Here is a 6000-nt window from a genome sequence, read left to right as displayed (position 1 = left end):
TGATCGACCAATCAAGTCCTCACGGCTGTCGTTTTCAACCGACCCAGTAACACAACACGGCCTTGGATGTTTACCGAACACAAGATGAATGACATGAGTTTTGATAAAAAGAATCAAAGGAGAAAAAACACGTACATAAACATGACTTCCAAGGACCACCGAATAATATTATCGGCTTTCCGAGCGACTGCTCCGACTAATAGAGCTCACTGCGATTTTCTTTCTACATTCGCTCAAATCGATATGATTAATATTACAAGAGCAATATCTCCCAACAAAGATTGTAGCCGATTTTCAACAAAGTGTTGAAGCGAATAATTTGGGACATGTCATTCTGTAATACAATCAGGAATGAAAATATGATCTGTCTGAGGGCTGCATGAGTGTCCTGCACTGTGCAGGAAGATAGAGAGAGAAGTGGCAGCACGTGACACGCGCTCCCTCCCGCCTTCAAGTCAAGTACTCTAACTGTCGTCTGCTGTGTTTTCAAAAGGATAACTATAGTTTGGTTTGGCGGCATTGCAGCATCCCATGCATACTAGATCTCATCTCTGCAGAGGTAAAAGACATTATTTCCAAGTTTAGCACCAAGGTCTAGTTTGATGCTTTCTACATGTGTGATATGGGGAGAGGGAGGCGAAGCTTGTGATCAGCAATCTGCTCTGCCCATTCCTCAACTTCTGAGCCATCTCTTTCACTCAGTCTCCTCGCCAGTCTCGCATGCTCAAAGAGAACTTGCAACTTTCTGGCATTTGTGTCGATTTCTTCTTTTCAGAAACCGCTAGTTGTCAGATCATGCGTGACATGCGCGGTGTCAGCTCGCGCCAACTTTAGGAGCAGACGATATCCGGCTCTGGTCAGAAAACCAGGAGAATTCAGTGGAGTACGTGTTACTATAGCAGGTAGGAAAATACCGTATTTTCACGCTGTGTTTGCATTGTATAATGTACAACAAGTGTAGATTTTGAACTGGCGTATCAGCCGGCGTCACATCGTATCATTTGCCTCAAAGCCCGTCTCGGTAATTAGACTAATGAGGTTTGTCTTCACATGGCGTATCGATATCTTTTTGCACCCTTCCTTCACAGGAACCCTTCCAAAGGTAACAAGCCCTCCTTGTAAGGGTATCAATTTGCTCATTAGCACGCGTTTTTTATGTTTTTTCTTGTGTATGAAAAATAACCCACATTTGCCAATATTTGGGGAATGTACGACTGCGTAATGAATGAACAAAGATTTCTTACTCGTTCGAAGAAGGTTCCAGACCGTCAACCATGTACAGGTCATCTGATCTAACGTGAAAGAATACAGTAGTACAGCTAAAGAGTTGTTTGGTTACGCATTTAGGGAAGAAGATATGTTCAGGTGTCGGCAAGAACAATTTCCAACTTATAAATTGGCCAAAGATTTCCATTTCGTTGTACAAACACGCGTTGTAAAAGCGAATGAGCTTTGAAGTGGTACAACTGTTTTTAAACATGTTTTGTTAAGACATTATTCATATACTGGGTGCAGTTACATTTTCCTCAAAAAGTTTGAATTTCTATCTTCCATGTTCATACATCTTTCTGCATAATTGCTTGCATGCTGTTTTACGGCCAGGTGTGAAATATTCCTGTCTTGTGACAATGGGCTTTGAATGAAAACGTCAGATAAACCAGTGGGTGATATTGTGAGTGCAATTCATTGCGTTTCCATGAAGGCAGCAGCTTTGACAAACCTGTGTAGTCCCCTATCACTACAGACACAAAACTTACGCTAATTCATGTTAAACGTATGCAGCGAAAGCTTAGTTTTGTACACTGTGACGCAGGTTGTACCGGTGTATACTTGCAGATGTATGGGGTGCCAGAAAGAACACATGCCAACAAGCTCTAGTGCTAGGACTCCTTACACGGCGTATATTGACACTGTCTATAGTATACTGGAAAGCAAAAAAAAAGCAACACTGGCTTCTTGTCAAAGTTTTAAATAGAGGACGCACATGTAAACATGAACGCTTATTTTTATTAGATTTCATTTTTTCGAAACTTGTGTTTCTTTTACTGTTCAGTATAGATCAATTCTGGTCATGTCAGAAAATGAATGCTTTATGAAATTAACAAAATGGCCAACCACTGAGAAAGTTTCATGATCAAAGGAATAATACAACAAAGACATAGCCTTGAAGGCAACAATAGGTATAGCATATGGACTTACTATGCACATACAAGTTAAATTACATTGTAAACGTAGGCATGAGCTGGTTTATTCCAGATGTAAAGATCTGCGCGTCCCCACCATAAATCTGACAGATGATGACATACCACCTGCCGTGCAGGAAAGTAATTCCTTGCCCAATCGTCGGAAACCCGTGGGAGCAATAGGAGGCAAATGGGGATTGGCTGATCTGGCATTTGAAAAACCTGGACCGGTGCTCATGCTTAAGCCACAAGTGTAATTGTTCAAAACCCGAGTATTCTCAAACCGAGCTGATACTGTTTGTGAGTGAGTGTGATTTTACGCCGCCTTTAGCATTACGTCAGCAAACTCACGGCGGAGGATACCAGAAATGGGCTTCACACGTCGCTCCCATGTGAAGAACCGGAACCGACGTGACGAACGAACACTTCAGCCACTGGACTACCCAACAGCCCTGAGCCCAACAGCCCTGAGCTGATACAGTCGGAAGGTTACTGACTGTAGTATGTAATCGCAGAACACTCACTCACTGACTCACTGCGACTGGTAGCAGTCTGCATTTGTGTATCATACATAAATTAATTCCCGTAAATAACAAAATTTGTTCAAATATATTTTCTGTATCTTGACTCTCCCGACCCAAAAATTGCTGATGTTAACAAATATTAACATATATTATGCACTGTGATGAAGCGAATTTTACAGCTCAATTTTCGTATTTTGCAAGGAATTCCGCCTTTTTGCACCAAGAGTAACGAGGGACAAGTTTATCAAACTGTTTTATAACTGTTTATAGATTAATGAACTATAGAACGGAGTTGTTGGATATTCAGCAAATTTTGAAAGGGTTATTGATTAGCTGTGTAGCCACATGTACCAAAAAGGCTGAATTGTTAGAATTAACAAATCCGTTGTATGCTGCCAGTAGCGGTGTAGGTCTTTACTGTCACGCTACAGGAACATTAACCCATCGCCAGACTATTATTCCATAATCTCCCCATTGGAATGCATATAAACAGAATGTTTCTAAATTCTTTATTTTTAACAAACCAACGATAATGGCAGAATAGAATCACCTGTCATCGTGGAAATCAATTTTACTGCAAGGAATCTTTACCATTCCGAATCACACCATAAAGGCAAGTAGGCCTGCCAAGCTGGCGGGTGGACGAAGAAAGTGATGAAATCTCGTGATAAAGTCTCGTCAGCCACGTCATGAACAATCCGAGCATGTTGCACGGACCTTTGTTTCCGCTGGTCGGCTTGGCCGCACGGCGATACGCAATGGTATCATCAATAATTGACTGCAGCCAAACATGCTGTAACTGATATGTTGTATTTTTGTCATTCAATAATTCATCGCTAACCTTTGCCAGTGTTATTTAGGAGTGGAGGAACCATACTGTCCGTGTTTACAACCTACACGTCTTGTGTACGTCTTTTCTATCTGTAAGAAGTCATGTATATTATGCACAGATCCAATCGAAATCGGTTATGTAAGAGTCCGTACTTATGAATACGTAGGAGATAAACCTACTGTGCATTGAAATCAGAGGTAGTGTATCGGAATTATCACAGCTCTGAATTTAACTGAAAACCGAACGCATCACTTAGAATTTGTGGCTGTCAACGTAAAGCCGAATCTCCAGACTTTGCAGTGGCCGTGCATGCAGCGTTCGTGTGAATTAGAACCAGGAATTTATCGAAATAATTAATGGTTCCTTGGAATCTGTAATGTCCTAGTTTTATACATGACATTCCATCACTTAGGTTCTGAATATATTTATGATTTTGACAGAAACAAATAATTCCCTTAACATTGAAAAGGAGCCCCAGTGAGAATAGAAATTCAGATTCCTGAAACTGAGGAACTAGACTTTCATTTTGAGTTTTAGCCCTGCGAAAGGGTTGGGTCAAAGGGAACATATCGTGGTTCATCGACTTCAGGAGAGGCGAGGCTGGTCCGTCAGTGGGTCTTCAGTCAAGGGCCGAGGTGAATTAGCCATAGGAAAAGTAGTTAAGCACGTACCCTGTCAATACCTGAATTAAATCCCTTCTTTAATATCTGGATCTTGTTCAGCATTGTCGGGTAATTGCCCCATGTATTGTGTTTGGCTTACTTTGGTCAACTTCATTTAGCACCGACTGCCACATACTGATTGTGGTCAGAACATTTGTTCCCTGATTGTTCCCTGATTGTTCCCAATCGGACGAACCCTCAATCACACCTGTCTGGAAGTGTCTGTGTGTGTGTACTCAACTGATTCGTCGCTCTGAAGTACTTGGATCCCGATGGGAATTCTTAAGATCTTTAGAGTAGACCCGTTGGAATGACAGTCCCGAATCGCTTGTCAACTGAGTGGGCTAGTGGGTTAGTGACTTAGAGAAGCTTCATGACCTTATTAATTTGTTGAAGGGGGTGAATCAGACAAGTGGTTATAGCCTCTCCCTCCATGCGTGGATACAATGAGGTCAAGATGCTGAACTGCTGTGCGAGTTGCGCCGCTTAACCGTAGACGGATCTCCTGCACCGAGGATTACGCTTGGGGAGTGAGTGAGTGAGTTTAGTTTTACACCGCTCTTAGCAATATTCAAGCAATATCACGGCGGGGGACACCAGAAAATGGGCTTCACACATTGTACCCATGTGGGGAATCGAACCCGGGTCTTCGGCGTGACGAGCGAACGCTTTAACCACTAGGCTACCCCACCGCCGTGTATAAGATGTTCTGATATAGCAGAAGTGTCTGAATCGGTTATTACCGAAGTCAAGGAGTATGTATTTTGAAATCATTTTCCTTATATTGCACTATGTTCTGTTGCGATTATCAGTAATTTGATCTATGACGCGGATACTCACGTCGTTCACTAGCCTTGCTTCATGGCTGTACTGGGAGCTAAACCTACCAAGCGCGTAACAAACCAACATTTGTTTGTGCAAGCCCGGTATGTTACAAACCTTCATATTTTGATAGTATTGACAGCTTGTCCGGCCTTTTTAGCAACAATCGTGTGTAAGCCAAGGGTGTTTTGTATTATGGTAGCTACGCAACTTCCCATGGGTGCATAGTACTTATATTCTTTAAAGTAGCAAGTCCAAAGAAGAGACCCGTGAAGGTCCCGGGGTACAATAGGCCTTCAGCAACCCATGTTTGCTATAAAAGGCGACTATGCTTGTCAAAAGAGGCGACTAACGGGATCGGGTGGTCAGGCTTGCTGACTTGGTTGGCATCGGTTCCCAATTGCGCAGATCAATGCTCATGTTGTTGATCACTGGATTGTCTGGTCCAGACTCGATTATTTACTGACCACCGCCATATAGCTGGAATATTGCTGTGTGGCGTAATAAACTCGCTCACTCCAGATAAGAGGATCAAGGTCTGATGGGGGGTCAAGGTGTGTTTCTTTGTTGTTTGTTTGGGTTTTTTTGTATTCATATTTCTTACAAATTAGCGTTTAAACTGTATATACTTTGGTGGCGGAATAGCCTAGTGGATAAAGAGTTCGGTCGCGGATCGTCACTCCGAAGACCCGGGTTCAATTCCCCACATGGATACAATATGTGAAGCCAATTTCTGGTGTCACACCGCTGTGACGTTGCTGGAATATTTCCAAAAACGGCGTAAAACTAAAGTCACTCACTAGTTTTTATTACATGAGCATTTTGTGCAAGTCTAGTCTGATAGACAGTGCTCCTAACCGTGATGGACAATTCTCAACTGATGGACCCAGTTCCGGACAGGCAAACCCTCTTGCAGCGGTAAATACGTGTTGAACGTCCATGGATTGGATACGGCTAGTTTACACCTATATAGGGCG

At 42.5% G+C, this 6000-nt stretch overlaps 1 protein-coding gene across 1 annotated transcript in view; it reads left to right on the top strand.

Annotated features, from left to right (window-relative positions):
• Window positions 1-392: 392 nt before the first annotated feature.
• LOC137265149 (5-hydroxytryptamine receptor 4-like) overlaps window positions 393-6000 on the top strand; it is a 100209-nt gene continuing 94601 nt past the window's right edge. The window contains exons 1-2 of the mRNA XM_067800467.1: window positions 393-559; window positions 776-902. The gene's annotated coding sequence lies outside the window, so the exon portion shown is untranslated. The remainder of the gene's footprint in view (window positions 560-775; window positions 903-6000) is intronic.

Source organism: Haliotis asinina, chromosome 15 (genome assembly GCF_037392515.1).
Source record: "Haliotis asinina isolate JCU_RB_2024 chromosome 15, JCU_Hal_asi_v2, whole genome shotgun sequence".
Taxonomy (NCBI): domain Eukaryota; kingdom Metazoa; phylum Mollusca; class Gastropoda; order Lepetellida; family Haliotidae; genus Haliotis; species Haliotis asinina.
Note: the sequence above shows the minus strand (reverse complement) of the source record. Positions and strands in the feature narration are given on the sequence as shown.